Source organism: Heterodontus francisci, chromosome 6, assembly GCF_036365525.1.
Source record: "Heterodontus francisci isolate sHetFra1 chromosome 6, sHetFra1.hap1, whole genome shotgun sequence".
Lineage (NCBI taxonomy): Eukaryota > Metazoa > Chordata > Chondrichthyes > Heterodontiformes > Heterodontidae > Heterodontus > Heterodontus francisci.
The window spans coordinates 151283424-151306934 of record NC_090376.1 but is presented as its reverse complement, the minus strand read 5'-3'; positions in this window follow the sequence as shown (position 1 = coordinate 151306934).

Below are 23511 nucleotides of genomic sequence, written 5' to 3'. Positions count from 1 at the left end.
GATGGATCCTGGGGGACAAGTGATATCCCTTGAAGAGATGGCTACTCAGCCTTCTCTGAGAGCCAGAGACAGAGGCACAGAGGTGATACAAACCAAAGTCGTTGACTCACTAGGACAACTATTGAGCAGGCCATCATTCTGAAGATGTGATTCTGGTGCCTAGATTGGTCAGGTGGTGCCCTGCATTACATTCCTGCAAGGATCTCACTCATTATTGTGGTATTCAGTGCCCTCCATAGCATAGCCCTCCAGAGAGGTGTGGACCTTGAAGAGAGTGAGGCCCTGGAAGGAAAGAACTCATGGGAGGAAAAGGAGGAGCAGGACGTGGAAGAGGAGGAGGCAGAGAGGAAGATGTAGAAAACCAAGGTGCCCTGGCTGCAGACAGAGGTGCTCGGGCATGGCAGAGGGCTCAAGGGTCTCATCAGAATTCCATTAATGTCAGGGATTATCTGACCCAAGCACGTTTTGAGTGAGCCCCTCTGAACCAGGAGGAACAGCACTTTTTTTTATTTGTTCATGGGATGTGGGCATCACTGGCTAGGCCAGCATTTATTGCCCATCCCTAATTGCCCTTGAGAAGGTGGTGGTGAGCTGCCTTTTTGAACTGTTGCAGTCCTTGGGGTATAGGTACACCCTCAATGCTGTTAGGAAGGGAGTTCCAGGATTTTGACCCAAAGACAGTGAAGGAACTAAGGTATAATTCCAAGTCAGGACGGTGTGTGGCTTGGAGGTGGTGTCCCCATGCATCTGCTGCCCATGTCCTTCTTAGTGTTGAGCTTCTTGTGTGTTGTTGGAGCTGCACCCATCCAGGCAAGTGCAGAGTATTCCATCACACTCCTCACTTGTGCCTTGTTGATGGTGGACAGGCATTTGGGAGTCAGGAGGTGAGTTACCCACCACAGAATTCCCAGCCCCTGACCTGCTCTTGGTGGCCACCGTATTTATGTGGCTGGTCCAGTTCAGTTTCTGGTCAATGGTAACCCCCAGGATGTTGCTAGTGGGGGACTCAGAGATGTTAATGCCATTGAACATTAAGGTGAGATGGTTAGATTCTCTCTTGTTTGAGTTGGTTATTGCCTGGCACTTGTGGAATGGAACGCACTCTTAGCTGCCTGTTGTAACACTTCCATTGAAGACGCAGCCTAGAACATGTAAACTCTTATCGTCAATGAAGAATGCACATCTGCCCAGCAGTTTCACTGTCATAGTAGATGGACCCTTGCTGGCCTTCACCACTTCATACCTCTTGTCCTGCCATTAATAAAAGGTGGCTCACACATCTGTCTTCATGTGTCTATGTTTATGTGATGCTCAAAAATAGAAAAAGTGCACAGACACTCGCTCGTTCTCACTCTTGAGTTTCTTGATGACTTGTATGGGTGAGACCCAAGGGGTTGGCTCATCCCCAAGTTTCTCAATAATGTCAAAGTTATGTAGGCTTTGAAGTTCCTTCTTTATCTGTTTCCTGACATGAAATGGCATTAGTTGCCATTGATGCGCAACTGGGGGCATATTAAGATCTATATGTAGCTTGCATGTAACACCTTTCAGTTTGCTTATACCAGTGAAGCGATCAGCATACAGTTTGAGAATGTTTTTGTTATGCATAGGAATTGTGTATGTGACTGCAATCATGTGCAGATCTGTTGCTGTGTGGAAACTGATAAGCCTGTCACATTCTTCAGATATGACATAGAGGACAACATTCGTTCTCGTATCTTTGAATGAGACTGACGTTTCAAAAGTTCCGAGGATTTTCAGTGGTTTATCACTGTTGTAAGGGAAAATTTTCATATTCCCTGGTTTGCAGAGAATGGGGCAATCCTGAAGTTTGTTGAATCTTTTGTCTCCCATGATATTGACAAACACTCCTGTATCGATAAGAGCATCTACATCCGAACATCCAATGGTCACTGTCACAAGTGGCTATTTGCTGTGTCTGAGAGAGAGCTCAAAAGTATGTTCAGAGTCATACACCTCTACATTAGTTACATTCTCTCGCCTTTTTGCTGTGCTATGCATACGTGACAGCCTTCTGTTGGTATTGGTCTTAGTAGTTGATTTTGCTGATGAGCAACAAACATGAGCAACGTGGTTGGGTTTTTAAAGCCACAAGGTTTACCAGTAGCAGGACACTGTCCAGTGTGGGTAAACACCACTACAGTGGAAACATTCTTTGAATAAGTTGCAACACTGTTTGTGAGACAACTGTTGTTGATTCGCAGGTGGTTTCCTGGCATGTGAGTGAGGAATAACGTTCACAGAAGTTGAACTTGGACTGTGATAGTTACTGTTAGCAGCCTCAGCTTCAATAGCTCTGGACTCTGAGAACGATAGTGATCTTGCTAACTCCAGCAGCTCTGACAGCTTTCCGTCTTTCTCGAGTGCTTTCCGGTGTGGTTGATTGGAGAGGCAGCTTTCGATTATTTGTGTTTTAATTTCCTGTTCAACATGTTCAACATCACCAAAGTCACATTTGGTTGCTCATTGTCTCAATCATGTGCAATATTGGCCAACTGTCTAGTTCGCTTCTTGTTTAGTGTATCAGAAGACAATGGTTTTGTGTATGGTGTTTAAATTGGGCATGAAGTAGGCTGTTCGTGCATATTTTGCTGAGTTGTAGTCATTTTGCTCAGGCTGAAGTGTCTCAAAGATATCTTTTAATTTTTCACCTCCATATTGTAGAAACAAGGCCTTTTTCCTTGTGTCATCAGGGATTGTGAAACCTGCCATTGTGCTTTTGAATATCGCAGCCAACGTGAGGATATGGATGTAAGCTCTGAATGCACATCAAAATGTAATAGTTTGGGCATAAACAAAACCATACTGATCAGCAATGCAGTGATAAAGGATCCAGGATCACATTCTTTTCAGGGGAAACTTCTTTGCAGTGATTCGAGATTATATACTTTTTTTGATTGGATGGTTATTTTGGAGAGATCAGTGTGTGTATATACACTGTACAAGCTTCCTGTGTGTCATTCTAACACAGTTTGCAAGTTAAAATGCTGTCTGTAAACGTAGAGAAAAGCTTCCAAAATTTTTACGCCTTCAAGCAATGTTTCCAATCTTTAACCATCCTTTGCTATTTACCTCTTCGTCTTTGTGTTGTCTCTCGGGACTTGAGTGAGGCTTAGCTGAGTTTGGTATAAGATATGTGAGACAGAGACTGCAGCAGGCTGTTGAACATAAAGGCTTCTTTATTCTGTTTTAATTTCACTTTCCCTTTGCTCGCATGTGTATTCTACAGCAACCTCTAGAGTACACAATGTACACTGCATTTGCAATTTCAAAACAAAATAACACTACACCATTATGCCTTAATTGTGAGATGTAAACCTCACCCTTTCCCCTGAGGGCTATGCCAATGTGATCACAGCCTTCATTAGCATGCCAATGTGATGAAAGCCCTTGTTAACACATGCTCTCCCATGAGCACTAGTGCTCATTGCACCCGCTCACAAGACAGGGACCACAAATGGAAAGGACGCAACAAAGTTCAGGCATTAAAGGTGAACCTTCATTTCACCTTCTGTGAATGGACACCAGGATGGCTGCGAATGAGTCATTGTGAGGTTGTCTCTTGACTCCTTCACGCGCTACTCTACCCGTCTGGCCTCCTGCCTTGGTATCTGAGGATGTACCAATTCTATCAGTGGAGATGCAGATGGACCTCAGAGCCCAACCTTGATGATCGCCCACTCTCTGTTCTAGCAGTGTGAGTAAACAGACCCATCACACAGCAGTTTGAAAACCCTATACCAACCCCCCACCCTGCCAAATGCACATTTTGCCCCCTTGCAGATCCCCCGGCACCCTGGAGCCTTTTGCAGAGCTCCCGTTATCCCGGACCTCTTTGCAGAGCCTGCAGAAATGCGCTCCAACAATAACCTCCAAACCCCCCTCTTCCCCCATGCAGCAATGCTCAAGGCTGCCTACCCATCGTGTCAGTGAGCCCTTTTGCCTTGTGCCACCAGGTTTCACTGGTCGTGAATCTAGAGGCACATCAGTGCCGCCCACCGTCCACAGAATCGCTCATCGATCATTAAATCACTTTTAATTATATTTAAATACATTTAAAACAGCATTTCAATAATTTAAAATAGGTTCCCGTCGCGTTGTGGTGACAATGCTGCCATTGTGCCTTCCTGCCTCTGACAAAATCTGGAACCGACGTCACGACACTGGATTTCTGAATGGATGGCTGCGCGTGCTTTTCCATCCCCCCTATGCATACCACCATTCCCACCCTCGACGGCAGCACAAAATCCAACCCTTGGTTTGCAGAGTCTGCTCATTTATAGACTGGTCCTTAGAGCAGAGAACAAAGGGAGTACCTGGTGAGGCCCTAAAAGTGATTGAGTTGATCCTTCACTCCTCTGTCTTTTTTCTCTGCTTCAAGAGATCGTAGTATTTTAAGATGGCTCAGTGTGCAATCATTTAACAAGCTTCCAATTTATGATTTATTTATGGACTGAGAATGTCCAGCAGTTCACTCCTGACTGAAAATGCTGTCACATTAGGCTAAAATGAGATGAATAAATAAATGATTGCATAAACAAGCAGAGATACTATTTGTTATGAAAATGGACATAAGAAATAGGAGCAGGAGGATCGAGCCCGCTCTGCAATTCAATACAATCATGCTGAACTTTGACCTCAACTGCACTTTCCTGACCCGATCCCAATATCCCTTAATTTCCTTAGTGACCAAAAATCTATCCATCTTACTGTTGAATATACTCATCAACTGATCATCCACAGCAATCCAGGGATAAAGAATTCCAACAACTCCCAACACCCAAATGAAGAAATTTCAACCCATCTCAGTCTCAAATGGCCAACCCCTCCCTGGTGCTAGGGTCAAGGATGTCTATGAGCGGCTGCAGGGCATTCTGAGGGGACAGGGCGAGCAGCCAGTTGTCGTGGTATATATCGGTGCCAACAACATAGGTAAAAAAAGGGATGAGGTCCTACAAGCTGAATATTGGGAGTTAGGATGTACATTAAAAAGTAGGACCTCAAAGATAGTAATCTCAGGATTACTACCAGTGCAACGTGCTAGCGAGAGCAGGAATAGCAGGATTCAGATTCCTAGGACATTGGACCGGTTCTGGAGAAGGTGGGACCAGTACAAGCTGAACAGGTTGCATCTGGCCAGGACCGGTACCAATTTCCTCGGGGGGGTGGGGGGTGGGTGGTATTTGCTAGTGCTGTCGGGGAGGGTTTAAACTAGAATGGCAGGGGGATGGGAATCTGAGCAGGGAGACACAGAAGAGGGAAACAAGGATTGAAATGAAAGACAGAAAGTTAAGAAGCAAAAGTGGAAGGCAGAGAAAACAAGGGCAAGATACAAATGCGGCCGTAGTGCAAAATAAAGCTAAGATGACTAACAATGTTAAAAAGACAAGCCTAAAGGGATTGTGTCTTAATGCACGGAGCATTTGTAATAAGGTAGATGAATTAACAGCGCAAATAGATATAAACGGTTATGATACAGTAGCGATTACGGAGACATGGCTGCAAGGTGACCAAGGATGGGAACTGAACATCCAGGGGTATTCAATATTTAGAAAGGACAGGCAAAAAGGTAAAGGAGGAGGGGTAGCATTGTTAGTAAAGGAGGAAATCAATGCAATAGTGAGGAAGGATATTGGCTCGGAAAATCATGATATGGAATCTGTATGGGTGGAGCTAAGAAACACCAAGGGACAGAAAACATTGGTGAGGTTGTCTATAGGCCCCCAAACAGTAGTGGAGATGTAAGGGATGGCGTTAAACAGGAAATTAGAGATGCATGCAATAAGGGTACAACTGTAATCATGGGTGACTTTGATCTACATATAGATTGGTCAAACCAAATTAGCAATAATACTGTGGAGGAGGATTTCCTGGAGTATGTACGTGACGGTTTTTTAGAGCAATACGTTGAGGAGCCAACTAGAGAACAGGCTATCCTAGATTGGGTATTGTTCAATGAGAAAGGATTAATTAGCAATCTTGTGTGGGGTCCCTTGGGGAGGAGTGACCATAACATGATAGAATTCTTCATTAAGATGGAGAGTGAAGTAATTGAATCCGAAACTAGGGTCCTGAATCTAAATAAAGGAAACTACAAAGGTATGAGGTGTGAGTTGGCTATGGTGGATTGGGGAACTTTACTAAAAGGGTTGACGGTGGATAGGCAATGGATAATATTTAAAGAACGTGTGCATGAATTGCAACAATTATTCATTCCCGTATGGTGCAAAAATAAAGCCGGAAAGATGGCTCAACAGTGGCTTACAAAGGAAATTAGGGATAGTATTAGATCCAAAGAGGAGGCATATAAAATTGCCAGAAAAAGCAGCAAATCTGAGGATTGGGAGCAGTTTAGAATTCAGCAAAGGAGGACAAAGAGGTTACGAAAGGGAAATCATGCTTCACAACTGCACTGGAAATTTTGAGGATGTAACTAGTAGAATAGATAAGGGAAAACCAGTGGATTTGGTGTATTTGGATTTTCAGAAGGTTTTTGATAAAGTCCCACATAAGAGGTTAGTGTGCAAAATTAAAGCACAGGGGATTGGGGTAATATACTGGCATGGATTGAGAATTGGTTGACAGACAGGAAACAGAGCGTAGGAATAAACAGATCTTTTTCCGGGTGGCAGGCAGTGACTAGTGGGGTACTTCAGGGATCAGTGCTTGGGCCCCAGCTATAATATAATATAATATATTATATATATTAATGACTTGGGTGAGGGAACTAAATGTAATATATCCAAGTTTGCAGATGACACAAAGCTGGGGGGGAATGTGAGCTGTGAGGAGGATGCAAAGAGGCTCCAATGTGATTTGGACAAGTTGGGTGAGTGGGCAAACACATGGCAGATGCAGTATAACATGGATAAATGTGAGGTTATCCACTTTGGTTGTAAAAGGTTGGGAAAGGGGGAGGTGCAACGAGACCTGGGTGTCCTTGTACACCAGTTGCTGAAAGCAAGCATTCAGGTGCAGCAAGCAGTTAGGAAGGTGAATGGCCTTCATTGCAAGAGGATTTGAGTACAGGAGCAAGGATGTCTTACTGCCGTTATACAGGGCCTTGGTGAGACCACATCTGGAGTATTGTGTGCAGTTTTGGTCTCCTTATCTGAGGAAGGATGTTCTTGCCTTGGAGGGAGTGCAAAGAAGATTTACTAGGCTGATTCCTGGGATGGCAGGATTGATGTATGAGGAGAGATTGGGCCGACTAGGCCTATATTCACTAGATTTAGAAGAATGAGAGGGTATTTCACAGAAACCTATAAAATTCTAACAGGACTAGACAGGCTAGATGCAGGGAGGATGTTCCCGATGGCTGGGGAGTCCAGAACCAGGGGTCACAGTCTCAGGATATGGGGTATGCCATTTAAAACTGAGATGAGGAGAAATTACTTCACTCAGAGGGTGGTGAACCTGTGGAATTCTCTACCGCAGAAGGCAGTGGAGGCCAAGTCATTAAATATATTCAAGAAGGAGATATATATATTTCTTAATGTCAAAAGGATCAAGGAATATGGGGAGAAAGCGGGAACAGGGTACTGAATTAGACGATCAGTCATGATCTTTTTTGAATGGTGGAGCAGGCCCAAAGGGCCGAATGGTTTACTCCTGCTCCTATTTTCTATGTTCCCAAATTTTAGATCCTTCAGCCAGGGGAAACAGTTTCTCTGCAACCAGTTTGTCAAGATCTCTAAGAATTTAATATGTTTCAATGAGATTACCTCTCATTTAGTTTTAGTTTTAGAGATACAGCACTGAAACAGGCCCTTCGGCCCACCGAGTCTGTGCCGACCATCAACCACCCATTTATACTAATCCTACACTAATCCCATATTCCTACCACATCCCCACCTGTCCCTATATTTCCCTACCACCTACCTATACTAGGGGCAATTTATAATGGCCAATTTACCTACCAATCTGCAAGTCTTTTGGCTGTGGGAGGAAACCAGAGCACCCAGAGAAAACCCACGCAGACACAGGGAGAACTTGCAAACTCCACACAGGCAGTACCCAGAATTGAACCCGGGTCGCTGGAGCTGTGAGGCTGCGGTGCTAACCACTGCGCCACTGTGCCGCCCATTCTTCTCAGCTCCAGAGAATAGAGACCCATTCTACTCAATCTCTCCTCATAGGACAGCCATCTCATCCCAAGAAGCAATCTAGTGAATCTTCGTTACACCCAGTCTAAGGCAAGTATATTCTTCCTGACGTAAGAAGACCAAAACTGTACACAGGTGTGGTCTCATCAAAGCCCTGTATAATTGCAGCAAGACTTCCTTACGTCTATATTCCAACCCCTACGTAATAAAGGAAGCCTCTTTCTCTCTCTTACTTCCTCCCAAGCCACCGGATTCATGGAAGACACATAAACCTCAAGAGAGAAACGACTCCTACATCGGAATAGGTTGAACTGGGTCCCAACGAATTGCAACCAAAGACTCCACATTGAACTTAAAGGACTGTAATTACAAGATATTGCCTCAAACGTTTCCCCTTTATTCCTTCTACTTTTTCTGTCTCTATCTGCGTGTGTGTTTATCGCGTATGCATGTTAGCATGGTCGCGTTGCATATTCGTAATCGTTAACCAGATTAGAGTTTAAGGTAAATAAACTTCTCCCTTTCTTGTTTAAATCTAAGGAAACCTGTTTCATTTCTTTGTCTTACAATTGGAGCAGTGAACATGGATTCACTAAGGGGGAGCTAAAAACAGTGTTTTAAAATTAAACGCTGTTATGGTAGAGCCCTTCTCACCTGGTCGTAACCTGACCTTTGAGGTTCTGCTTTAAGAATTTGTACACCGCCCGAGCTCCTCAAACTCCCTCATTCCTAGTTCACCTTTATAAATTCTTATTTTTCAATGAACATCACTAGCATCTGAAAAAGTCAACCCTTTTCATGTTGTGGCTGCACTTGCTGTAGTTTGGCATTCCGATCTAATCCAGTTTCTCTTCCTCACCCCTGAATAATATTCCATTTCATTTCCCGGATACTCTTCAGTCAGCTGAAGCCTTGGAATCCGAATTTTGGATGCTTGGTTTCATCAGAAGATCTTCCGAGAAGTGCTCTTCACTAATCCAGTAGTTGGGATGACATAAATTATGCTCTTGTCTTATGACAAATGCAGAACTATATATTGAGGGAGTGTTGCTAAATGAGACAAAGAGAGAGAAATGTAGGCTGAAATTCTATAAAAAATATTTGGAGGAAAAATGCAACTCTCAGCATCTTTAACAGCAAACCAAAGAAGATTTGAGTGTTTTAGAAAAATGTTGGAAGACATAGGCAAGATCACATTTATACCTGCTCTTTGCACTGCTACATGAGGTGATGTTTTTCCGAGACAATATTACCTTTGTGTGGAGTAAAAATTTCATGTTATGCACAATTAGCCTGTTCGATCTAAGCATTTTTTCACATCAGTCATATCGGGCAGCATTTAATGGAGACGACAGGGGTCTCACCTGCCGGCTGAAGAGCCGACAACAGCCTGTTTCACCTCTTTGCGGATAGGCCCGCCACATTGCGTGTCAATCAGGCACTTAACTGGGCAGCAGTGTGCCTTCCAAGGGATTAAGGACCCCGGGGACAGGAACTCCTGCCCGCTGAGAGCTGATTAGATTAGATTAGAGATACAGCACTGAAACAGGCCCTTCGGCCCACCGAGTCTGTGCCGAACATCAACCACCCATTTATACTAATCCTACACTAATCCCATATTCCTACCAAACATCCCCACCTGTCCCTATATTTCCCTGCCACCTACCTATACTAGTGACAATTTATAATGGCCAATTTACCTATCAACCTGCAAGTCTTTTGGCTTGTGGGAGGAAACCGGAGCACCCGGAGAAAACCCACGCAGACACAGGGAGAACTTGCAAACTCCACACAGGCAGTACCCGGAATCGAACCCTGGTCCCTGGAGCTGTGAGGCTGCGGTGCTAACCACTGCGCCACTGTGCCGCCCTGAGCTGTCAGACAATCAGAGGCTCGCAGCTGTTTTACTCAGCAGCGCCACCAGGGAGGAGGTGGCTGCTGCCGTAGTGCACCCACCTGAGGCCCAGGATCATCGATGGACCCAGGCCAAAGGTGAGTGATGGTCGGAGAGATTTCACGGGTGGGGGTTGCAGGGAAGTGGGGTGTGGGGGGGGGGTCAGCAGCAAGGGCAGGGTGGTTCTTAGCGGACACCCCCTTCCTGATGTCAGGTCCCTTGTTCCAGCACTGAGTGCCTTGAATGAGGGAACCCTCCCCCACCCCCCCACCCCCCCACCGCTAATACCAGCAGCAGTGAGCAGACGCCCTTAATTGGGTATTAATTTCCCACTTAAGGGCCTCAAATGGCGACAGGATGGGTAGGCGGTGGCGTAGTGGTATTATCACTGGACGAGTAACCCAGAGACCCAGGGTATTTCGATTGGGACATGGGTTCGAATCCCACCACAGCAGAAGGTGGAATTTGAATTTAATTAATAAATCTGGAATTAAAAGCTAGTCTAATGATGGCCATGAAGCCATTGTCAATTGTTGTAAAAACCCATCTGGTTCACGAATGTCCTTTCGGGAAGGAAATTGCTGTCCTTACCTGGTCTGGCCTACATGTGACTCCAGACCCACAGCAATGTGGTTAACTCTTACATGCCCTCTGAAATGGCCTAGCAAGCCACTTAGTTGTACCTAACCGCTACCAAGTCAATAAAAAGGAATGAAACCGGACAGACCACCTGGCATCGACCTAGGCACCGGAAATGACAACAGCAAAACCAGCCCTGTCGACCCTGCAAAGTCCTCCTTACTAACATCTGGGGACTTGTGTCAAAGTTGGGAAATCTGTCCCACAGACTCGTCAAGCAACAGCCTGACATAGTCATACTCATGGAATCATACCTCACAGACAATGTCCCAGACACTGCCATCACCATCCCCGAGTATGTCCTGTCTCACCAGCAGGACAGACCCACCAGAGGTGGCGGGACAGTGGTATACAGTAGGGAGGGAGTTGCCCTGGGAGTCCTCAACGTCGACTCCGGACCCCATGAAGTCTCATGGCATCAGGTCAAACATGGGCAAGGTAACCTCCAACTGATTACCACCTACCACCCTCCCTCAGCTGATGACTCAGTACTCCTCCATGTTGAACACCACTTGGAGGAAGCACAGGGTGGCAAGGGCATAAAATGTACTCTGGGTGGGGGACTTCAATGTCCATCACCAAGAGTGGCTCGGTAGCACCACTACTGACCGAGCTGGCCGAGTCCTAAAGGACATAGCTGCTAGACTGGGTCTGCGGCAGGTGGTGGGGGAACCAACACGAGGGAAAAACATATTTGATCTTGTCCTCACCAATCTGCCTGCTGCAGATGCTTCTGTCCATGACTGTATTGGTAGGAGTGACCACCGCACAGTCCTTGTGGAGACGAAGTCCCGCCTTCACTTTGAGGATATCGTCCATCGTGTTGTGTGGCACTACCACTGTGCTAAATGGGATAGATTTCGAACAGATCCAGCAATGCAAAACTGGGCATCCATGAGGTGCTGTGAACCATCAACAGCAGCAGAATTGTACTCAACCACATTCTGTCACCTCATGGCCCGGCATATCCCCAACTCTGCCATTACCATCAAGCCAGGAGACCAACCCTGGTTCAATGAAGAGTGCAGGAGGGCATGCCAGGAGCAGCACCAGGCATACCTCAAAATGAGGTTTCAACCTGATGAAGCAACAACACAGGACTACCTGTGTGCCAAACTGCGTAAGCAGCATGCGATAGACAGAGCTAGGTGATCCCATAACCAACGGATCAGATTGAAGCACTGCAGTCCTGCCACATCCAGCCGTGATTGGTGGTGGACAATTAAACAACTTACTGGAGGAGGTGGCTCCACAAATATCCCCATCCTCAATGATGGGGGAGCCCAGCACATCAGTGCGAAAGAAGCATTTGCAACAATTTTCAGTCAGAAGTGCCGAGTTGATGATCCATCACAGCCTCCTCCTGAAGTCCCCAGCATCACAGATGCCAGACTTCAGCCAATTCGATTCACTCCGCGTGATATCAAGAAACGACTGAAGGCACTGGATACTGCAAAAGCTATGGGCCCTGACAATATTCCAGCAATAGTACTGAAGACCTGTGCTGCAGAACTTGCCACGCCCCTAGCCAAGCTAAGCTGGTCCAGTACAGCTACAACACTGGTATCTACCCGGCAATGTGGAAAATTGCCCAGGTATGTCCTGTACACAAAAAGCAGGACAAGTCCAACCCGGCCAATTACCGCCTCATCAGCCTACTCTCAATCATCAGTAAAGTGATGGAAGGTGTCATCAACAGTGCCATCAAGCAGCACTTGCTTAGCAATAACCTGCTCAGTGAAGCTCAGTTTGGGTTCCGCCAGGGCCACTCAGCTCCTGACCTCATTACAGCCTTGGTTCAAACATGGACAAAAGAGCTGAACTCAAGAGGTGAGGTGAAAGTGACTGCTCTTGACATCAAGGCAGCATTTCACCGAGTATGGCATCAAGGATCCCTAGCAAAACTGAGGTCAATGGGAATCAGGGGAAAACTCTCCGCTGGTTGGAGTCATACCTAGCGCAAAGGAAGATGGCTGTGGTTGTTGGAGGTCAATCATCTGAGCTCCAGGACATCACTGCAGGAGTTCCTCAGAGTAGTGTCCTTGGCCCAACCATCTTCAGCTGCTTCATCAATGACCTTCCTTCAATCATAAGGTCAGAAGTGGGGATGTTCACGGATGATTGCACAATGTTCAGCACCATTCGCGACTCCTCAGATACAGAAGCATTCTGTGTCGAAATGCAGCAAGACCTGGACAATATCCAGGCTTGGGCTGATAAGTGGCAAGTAACATTCGCGCCACATAAGTGCCAGGCAATGACCATCTCCAACAAGAGAGAATCTAACCATCTCCCCTTGACATTCAACAGCATTACCATCGTTGAATCCCCCACTATCAACATCCTAGGGGCTACCATTGACCAGAAACTGAACTGGAGTAGCCATATAAATACCGTGGCTACAAGAGCAGGTCAGAGGCTAGGAATCCTGAGGCGAGTAACTCACCTCCTGACTCCCCAACGTCTGTCCACCATCTACAAGGCACAAGTCAGGAGTGTGATGGAATACTCTCCACTTGCCTGGATGGGTGCAGCTCCAACAACACTCAAGAAGCTCGACACCATCCAGGACAAAGCAGCCCGCTTGATTGGCACCCCATCTACAAACATTCACTCCCTCCACCAGCGACGCACAGTGGCAGCAGTGTTTACCATCTACAAGATGCACTGCAGCAATGCACCAAGGGTCCTCAGACAGCACCTTCCAAACCCGCGACCCCTACCAACTAGAAGGACAAGGGCAGCAAATACATGGGAATACCACCACCTGCAAGTTCCCCTCCAAGTCACACACCATCCTGACTTGGAACTATATCGCCGTTCCTTCACTGTCGCTGGGTCAAAATCCTGGAACTCCCTTCCTAACAGAACTGTGGGTGTACCTACCCCAAATGGACTGCAGCGGTTCAAGAAGGCAGCTCACCACCACCTTCTCAAGGGCAATTCGGGATGAGCAATAAATGCTGGCCTGGCCAGCGCCGCCCACATCCCATGAATGAATTTTAAAAAAAGGACGGGAAGGCTGTCCATGGGCCTTCCCACGATGGAATTAATTAGGGTAGAGGCAGGAAGGTGGCAGGTCCCCACCCATCATCATCCCGTCTGATTAAATGCTCTCCCGCCTCCATACTCCCGACAGGGGAGAGCATAAAATCCAGCCCATTGTGAATTAACAGGCGCGACTCTTTGACTGAATAAAATTAAGTTGAAATAAGAAAAACAATTGTTCAGAATAAATGTTACGGTAAATTAGCAATGCTTGTGATATTTTTTCTTTTCCTTCAGACATCTTTGCTATTTTTGATGGTGCAATGTTTCAACAGCAATTATCTTTTTAAGGCTGTGATATCACAAAGCTCCTACCATGCAGCTTATTTCTTCTTTATAATCATAAAAGCTATCAAAAAGGAGAAATACTTCCCTTTCTTTCCCACCAATTATTTGCTATAACTTCTATTCTGAACTAACATGCCCTCTGTTAATCATGCAGCTTAAACAAACAAAAATAAACTGGCATATCCTTAAAAATAAACAATGATAAAGTATAGAGATGGTGGGTAAGCCATCTCTGAATGAACAGCACTCAGAACCCTTTTGTTTTGACAACTCAAAGTTGTCAGGCAAGTCCCCCACCTGCCAAGAAAGAGGAAAATTAATTTCGCCTCATGAGCGTTGATTTTAAACTGCTGATGGTTAAGAAAGAACTTGCTTTAAAAAAACAATTGGAGCTATTCCCTGCTCCAATTTAATCCACAATGGACTTTTGATTACCAGACGTTGAAACATTCCAGATTAACAACTAAAATGGCCGAATACGCAAACAGACATAGTCGAGCCAGTTTTTATTCACATGACTAACTGAATGTTGGGAGTTTTTTGAATTTGAGCTTCCAACAAGGATTTTGAAATCAGAAGGCTGTTTTCTCCTGGACTGAGAACACCTCTCTCCTGTCTGCTCTCATCTTGCTCTCACCAGCTTTGGAAACCATTGAAGACACATGAACCCCAAGAGAGAAAGGTATCCTACAATGAACAAGGTTTAAGAAGAATACTGAACCCCAACAAAAATTAAGAGCTGTCTCCAATCAAGGACTCTATGGCGAGCTGGAAACACAGAAACAGCAACAAGAAACCCCCTTTTAGAGACTGCCTCAAACCTCTCCATTTTATTTTTCTTCTCTTTGCTGTCCCTATTTGTATGTGTGTATCACATGCTAGCCTGGGCGCGTCGTATATCCGTAGGTATTAACTGTATTAAAGCTTAAGTTTAAGATTTAATAAATTTCACTTTTCTTCTTTAAACCTAAAGAAAACCTGCTGTGTTCAATATTTGCCTTATAATTGGAAAGCTGTGAACAAGGATTCACAAAGGGGGAGCTCAAAACACAGTGAGTTTAAAATTAAACCCTGTTACAATAAGGCCAGGTGACGACACCTTTCTCACCCGGTTGTAACAGCATGAACAATACACCAATTCCTTACACCATGTCCCAATGTTGCACAACCAAAATCCAATTCTTTAGATTGTGTGTCAACTCACCAGAGACAAAATGTGATCTTTTTAATTGAGAACCAACTCAATATAAGCAATCATCATCATTTAGACTTCATGCCAACTCCTTCTTCTTCCTTCTTTGGCCTCCTTGTCTCGAGAGACAATGGGTAAGCGCCTGGAGGTGGTCAGTGGTAACACAGTCTAAAAGAAACCCATAAAATTTTCATTATATGCCAATAACGATCATACTATTTTAACTCTTGAATAATATAAGTATTGAGTTTCTATAAAAACAAATCCATCACCAAAGGTATGCAGGCCGATATAATATCAATTTCATACCATATTACTCATCATCTCTTAATTCCCTGCCTTATTACTGCAATATTCTATGCCTGGTCACACTTGCTAATGCTCCATGTCTGCCTGAGATGACTGGTTTCAGACATAGCTTTATTCTCTGAATTTGTTCATTTAGGAACATAGAAACAGGAGTAGGACATTCAGCCCCTCAGGCCTGTTCCGCCATTCAATTAATTCATTGCTAATCTGTATTTCAACCCCATCCACCCGCCTTGGTTCTGTAGCCCTGATTACTTTTACTGAATAAAACCTATCAATCACAGTTTTAAAATTTTCAGTTGACCTAGCTTCAACAGCTTTTTTGGAGAAGAGAGTTCCAAATTTACACTACCATTTGTGTGAAGAAGTGCTTTCTGGCATTACCCTTGAACAGCCTAGCTCCAATTTTAAGGTTACCGCCTGCCTCCTGCCCCCAGCCCCCACCCACCGGGCCCCCACCCCCCTGCTCTGGATTCTCCTACCAGAGGATATATTTTCTTTCTATCTACCCTACTGTTGTGGCCAGGTGTGTGATGGCATGGCGGGTTTCCACTGTTCACCTCCCAACTGACCACAGACAGCGTTTTTCTTTAAATTTGTACTTCAGTCCCTGTGTTTTTGCCAAAATAAACAGACAGGAGCAAGTTTTCTCATGGATTTAAAACAGAAGATTAAATATTTATTAAACAATAATCACCCCAAATGTTAGCACACCACCCATGCACGCATTCACTCTGTCATGCACATTCAAGAGAAAATAGATAGAAAGGAAAGGGTAAGAGGTATTAAGAGTTCAAGGTGTAAAAGTCTGTTGTTTCAGGAAAACTTGTGGATCCTCTCTGAAGGTGAATTTTAAAGTTCCAGGCCTGTAGCAGGGTTCAAATGTTAGTTGGAACTCGTCTCTCTCTCTGTCTCTCTCTCTCTCAGCCTTGTGCTGGAATTCAAGATAGCTTTTGACATTGACCATGTGAGAGATAAGGCTGATGATGATGACGATGGCTGAACTGGAAAGACTCCTTTGTTCTTCAAAATGATTATCTCTAAAAGTAAACTCTTTGCCTGTTAGTTTTGCCCATGTGACTTTAGGTCTCAGTGTTGATGGGTTGGTACAATGGCTTTTGATGACCCCATGTTCATAATATGAGGGCTGCTCACACTCTGTTGTGGTGCAGGGTAGTTGGAGACATAGAGTCTAGGAGTGCCTTTGTTTTAGCTCATTTTGTGTATAGCTCACATCCATGTGAGATAAAAGTCTCATTTCCATGTAGATGGTGTTAATTGGGCTTAGTTCTAGTAGACATGTATGTGTATTGCAGTTCAGAAGGTGGTATTTTTATGTGACTGAATCCACCATCTTGTTGATAGCAAATGTACCAGTCTTTTAAAATTGTTCTAATTTTTTAACTCTTCAGTTTATTTCTTGTATTTTCATCACTGCACTTCTCGTGAGTGTGACACTACCAAATCATTTAATCATATTAAACCTCTCAATAAATTCATCCCTTCTATATTCAAGGAAATACAAGCCTAGTCTATGCAACTAATTTTCATAATTTAACTCTTTTAGCCTCAATATCACTCCGGCGAATCTGTGCTGCACTCCCATCCAAAGTCAATATATCCTTCCTGAAGTATGACGCCCAGAACTGAATCCAGTAGGCCAGATTAGGTCTAACCAGAGCTGTTACCTAACTTCCATCCCTTTGTACTGTAGCCCTCTTGAAATAACTGTGAACATGCCATTAGCTTTTTAAATTATTTTTTGCACATCTCTGCTATCTCTTAGGGGTTCCTATACTTGTATCCTTAAATTTTTCTGGTCATCTACAGTCCCTAGCTTCTAACCATTTAGAAAATTTCTTATCTATCTTTCTTAGGCCCAAAATGGATGGCCTCACACTTCCAAGCATTGAACTTCATCTGCCACAGTTTTGCCCGCACATTTAATCTACCAATGTCCCTTTGCAACTTTCTGCTCCCATCTACACTACCTACTGTGCCACCTAACTTAATATTGTCAGTAAACTTGGATATATGGCTCTCTAGTTCTTCATCCAAGTCATTTATAAATATAATGAAATGCTGTTGTTCTGTACAAATCCCTGGAGGTCACCATTAATCACTTCCTGCCAATTGGAGTGCACACCCATTATTCTTACTCTCTGTCTTCTGCCTCCTAACCAATTCACTATCCAAGCCAATCGGTTGCCTTAAATTCCATGTTCTCTCATTTAACAAACTCTTGTTTGTAACCTTGTTGAATGTCTTCTGGAATTCTATATTAATAATATTCAGAGACACCATCTTATTCACCATGTTAGATAATTCCTCAAAAAATCAAACTAGGTTAATTAGACATGACTTCCCCTTTATAAATTCATTTTGGCTGTCTCTGATCAGCTTATATTTGTCCAAAAGCTCAGTTACTCTGTTCCTAATAACACATTCTCGTAACCTCCCCACAACTGACATTAAACTAGGAAGCTGTGCTTATTAGTCTATTTCTCTCACCCTTCTTAAATAGTGGAGTGGCACTAGCAATTTTCCAATCTAGTGGAACAATTCCTGAATAGAGAGAGTTTTGGAAGATTATGGCAATTGCATCAAGAATTTCCTCACCTACATCTTTCAATACTTGAGGTTGGAAGCCAACTGGTTGGGAGATTTTTCTATCTTTAATCTCAGTAGTTTTTCCATCAGCATTTTTTAATCTTATACTGAATTTAATTGTTTCCTCTCCTTCATTTATTTTTAGTTTTTCTTTTACCTCTGATATTTTATCCTCATCCTCTACTGTGAGTACAAAGTAGCTATTTAATAAGGCTGCCATTTTCTAATTTTCAATTACAGTATCACCTTTGTCTATCATTAACAGACTCACATTACTCTTAGCCACCTTCTTTTCCTTAATATATTTGTAAGAACATGTAGGCCGCGAAATTGGGCTCCATAACGTCACTGATGCCAGCACTACTGAAGCCCCGAATTCAGAAAACAGCACGGCCCACATAGCATGCCCTGACTGACAGGGTGTCCATATGGGCAGGCCTCGCATGCATCAGAAGCACGTAGAGTGAACAGGTTGTGATGGCAAACAGCTTTTAATGCTGATTTGGTGCATTATCTGCCATTTTCGAACACAGAGATCCAGTCAACAGCCTCTCTTAATCATTCCAACTGAACATACATTCAGTTGCACAAGGGCCCCGCCCCTCATGTTATATAAAGGTTGAAAAATCCAACTTCCAGGTGAGCTGCTTTTGACTTACTTTTACTCGTGCATAGTTAGTGGAAGTATGATGTTCTGTGTTATTGGAGGTGTTTTGCTGACTTTTTGGATTTTCAAGGGAGTGGTGTTTGACAAGGAGCTCAGAGGAGTTGGTTGGCCTGTCAGGTGAAAGTCTGCTTCTGTAATCAGGTCTGTAGTTGCAGTCCTTCTTGGGCTGCTGCATGATTTGGAAATGGACTACAGGTAGCAAAGAGGGGAGGCAGTGCACAGAGGGAGGAGGAGGGCTCTCAATAGAAGGCCCTAGCCACCAAGGATCTCCACCTCAGCCAGCAGTAGTGTTTGAGGCACCTGCATTTCATGAAGGAGATGGTCACTGACCTGTGTTACCTCCTACAGCAGGACCTGATTTTTGCCATGCCCAGTAAAGACATATCACACTCCTACCTTTAAGATACGAGCTTTATTCAATATAGACTACTTGAAATTGACTTCTCCTTTAAAAAAGTGGAATTGTGGTGCAAAAGATGGCCACCAAAGGTCAGATGACCTGGTCTGTGTATTCAAACACTGCTTCACTGCCTCAAAAGGACAGAAGGATACATTCCAGATGAAGAGGTGTCGATTATACCCATTCTGAAACCATCAAGACATATTCCTGAACTGAATGGTTTTCTTCTGAGACAAAGAAGGTGTGAAGTAGACACATCATAACAGAATGATACTCATCCCAACATTAATAGATAACCATGGATTCTACAGCCAGATCCATTGTGTGGTCACACCAGGGGAGAAGGCCATATGTCAAGCAACAGGGACTCTACTTTGATGGATTTTTGACCTTAAAAGGTAACCCTCTGAAGAGAGAAAGGGAGATCACAGCAACATCATCGGAAGGGAGTCCAGCCAAGGGCTGTGGAAAGATCCAGCCTAAACAACAACATGAAGTCCTGCTGCTAATTCTACTCTTCAACCTGATAACTGAAAGTGACCACCAACTCCTGTCTGAAATCTTAACCACCAGAAATCTACAACACCTTAACAAATTCAAGACTACAAACACCCAGGCCTACATCTTTAAAAGAGACTGTTCTTCTTAGAAGATTCAACAGGTTTAACGTAAACCACAAACACCTATCACACCTTGAACTCCTGCCATTTACCTTCTATCTGTCTTCTCTTGAGAGTCCATGTGAGAGTGAATGCGTGTGTGAATGGTGTTGCAAATATTTTGAGGAATTAATATTATTCAATAAATAGTTAATCTTTTGTTTTGAACCTACAAGAAAGCCTGTCATGGTCTATTTATTTGGCAAGCAAAACACTCAGGGGCTAACTCATCATTTTAAACAAAACACGACTGTGGTCAGTTGGGAGGTGAATAGTGGGAACCACACATATCCCTTACCACCTGTCTATAACACATTGTTGTCTCAATCTATGCTACCAAATATTCTGAACCACTGTCATGTGTTCAGACCACTAACATGAACATTACACAATTTTTAAGATTAAAAGGAAACAGTTCGATCAAATCCTTTTATGATTAAGGAACAATTTTCCATCCTCCTCACATCACTCCTGCCATTGTTAATTTGTTGCTACATATTTGGCTCCTGGAAAATGACTTCAAATCAATCCTGCCTGCATATGCCCGAGTGAAAAGGAACATCTGTTTCACAAACACAAAAGGGGAGATTTTAACTCTGCAATCAGCAAGAAAGGAATGGGGGTGCAGTTTAAACAGAGCAGCTCCATTTCCAACTCCTTTCCCACAGTTCTGGGATTTTAAATAGAACCATTTCAGAAACGAGTGATACTGTTGCAAAAATGCAAACTAGTGTTGGATTTTTCGTCCTCAAACCCAGTGTAACTGTCTGCTTATTCAATATCAATAAGTAAGCATACAGTACTTAAACTCTTTCAATATAAGCTGAGACACCTGCTGAGTAGCCCGAATTCTCATCACAGCTGTAGAGGGGGAACAGAATGCCGCAGCCCAGTCGTCGCCAGTCTCCCTGTTGGAGGGACCTGTTCCTGAGCCAGCACTGTCACCTTATTCCTCTGCACCTTCCACCAGCCCAGACACACTCACCTCAGTTGGGCCTCAATCAAGATTAGAACAGACAGTACTGGGTGAGCAGCACTTCACAAGTGCGCAGGAGGAGGAGAGTGAGGCAGTCAGCTGTAGGCAGTACCTTTAGAGGATGGAGTATAGACACAGCGATGCTCCTGTGGGCAAAGATGCTGACCCTCAAGCATCACAAACAAGGAGGGTTTTTACTGAAGCATCAAAGCAAAATGAGTTCCTGAATGTCGGAGATAACGGAAACATTGTGGAGCCATGGGCAGGCAATGGAGGAGTCCATGCAGCGATGTGCACTGTTATGACTCAGGGTTTTGAGTGCATGAGCTCCTCCATTAAGAGAGTGGCCAACCTCTTGGGGAGCCATATGCAGCACCACTCTGAGTGGATGCAGGGGCAGCACGCTGATATGCACAGAAAGAGTGAGACGCTCTGTAGCATGGAATGCTCAATGTTGCTGATGGCGCAGAGATGCTTGCAGCGGATGCCAGCTGCATCCCAGCCGTTGGTCTCATCCAGTATACAACGGCGCCATGAAAAGGCTGAGGAAGTTGAAGAGGCTGATGAGGGGGCCACCCCGGCAAGGACACAAGTACAGTAGCCTGTGGAGGAGTCCCATTACAAATCCAAGCTGGCTCTCCCAGATCAGCTGAAAAATTTCAAGGTGTTCAGTAACCCTGTCAAGACTCTAGGGGTTGGTTTTTCAAATGCTGGTGGCAATGGAAACGGGTGCAGACACAATTTGAAAATCGCTTTCCTGAAGGGTGGCATTGGTCCCACTGCCTCCGGAACATGAAATGACTTTGAAAAGAATGTCAGGAATAAGGAAATGGGAAGTCTGCCGGCCTCCAATTAAGTGCTTATTGAGCTCGATGAAGAGCTCATTGAAAGGCTCGTTAGGAGCAGTTGGCAAGTTTCAATAGAAGGGCATGGGGAAAATGCCATGTCTGGAATCGGGCAGGGTGTAGAAAACGTGAACACTGCGGGGACCATGAGGACTATTGGAAGGGTAGTTTAACATATTTTAGAAGCACAGAATAAAGCTCAGGTGCTTAAACAGTGGCACAGAATGGCAGTCGCTGGAGCTGGAAGACTTGTATTTGTCAGTGGTGAGGGTAGGAATCTGGAGAAGGTTGTGAAGCCGCTGGCATCACTTGGGCAGCTGGGGTTGGCAGAGAAAGGCCTGGTGAATGCACAAAGCCCAGCTGAGGGAATTGAGATGGGAACAGACTACTCTGACATTGGACAGAGCAGCCGGATGAGCTGCAGCAGTTGCAAACTCCTGGACAGGAGGAGGCCAGAAAAGCACAGAGATAGGTTACAAGGAGAAGAAGGCACTACTCAACACATCAGCTCTACCACCCAAGAGTCAGTTATCTGCAAATGACAGAGCGCCAGTGCCGTAGGAGGCTGTGTGTAGCCAAGCAGATGGTCTCAGACATTTGTGCTCTGGTTCGCTTTGACCTGAGACCTCGTGACTCCCATGGCAGTCCCTACCTGTCACCATCAAGGTCAGCGTGCTGTTGAATTTTTATGCAACCGGGTTGTTCCAGAGACCAGCTGTGGGCTGAGGTGGCATCTTGCAGTCAGCAGCTCATCATGTCATCAGGCAGGTCACAAATGCCCTATTCCAGAGGATGGGAACGACAGCCATTTTGAGACAGAAGACACAGGCACAGAGGGCATTGAGGTTTGTTGCCATCGATGGATTTCCTCAGGTCCAGGGAGTCATCAGTTGCATCCAAGTAGCCATGAAGGCTCCGACACACCAGCCAGCCACATTCCTGAACAGAAAAAGGCTTCCACTCATTGAATGTTCAACTGCTCTGTGACCACAGGGAGCAAATCTTACAGGGCTGCACTTGGTTCCCAGGCAGCTGCCATGACTCTTTTATCCCATGAGAGTCCCAGATGCTGCACCTCTTCAAGGCTCACATCCAGGCTCTGTGGGTGGCTGCTGGGGGATAAGGGTTATCCCTGGAAGAGATGGCTCTCAACGCCTGCCCGCTACATGGATGGAGAGAGATGCTACAACCAGAACCATCTACTAACATGTACCTGCATTGAACAGATCATTGGCATCTTGAAGATGCGCTTCCATTGATTTGACTGGTCGGGTGGTGCTCTCTAACATGACTCAGCCAGAGTGTCTTATGTTATGGTCGTCTGCTGTGCCCTGCACAACATGTCAATACAAAGAAGTCTGGAGCTGGATGAAGAGGAGGACCTTGAATGCCACACTTCTTCAGAGGAGGAGTGGGAGGAGGAAGAAGAGGAGGAAGAGGAGGAGGAAAGGATCACTCAAGAGGTGGCCGAAACCCAGGCATTGGAGGACACCCACCGAAGCCATCCCAGACCTCAGTTCAAACGGTAGGCTGGCATGGCTGCAAGGGCCACACTGATTCAGCAGTATTTCACCTGATTGGCTCCGAACCCTTATGACAGATGACCCCATAACTCACCTTCCAGCACAGAGAAAAATCATGGCATAATGACCCAAATTTGAGGAGTCCCATTGCCAACCATAACCATGGAGAATGAGATTTCCACTGCCAACATTCTCCAATGTCACACAGCATGGAAACACAGCAATTCCAGGCACCCCTTCCCCCAATGGTCCTCCACCCACCCAATGAAACTCCATTCCCTTTTTATCATGAAGGATCAAGAACACACATATCAGTTTGAATACATAAGCAATTG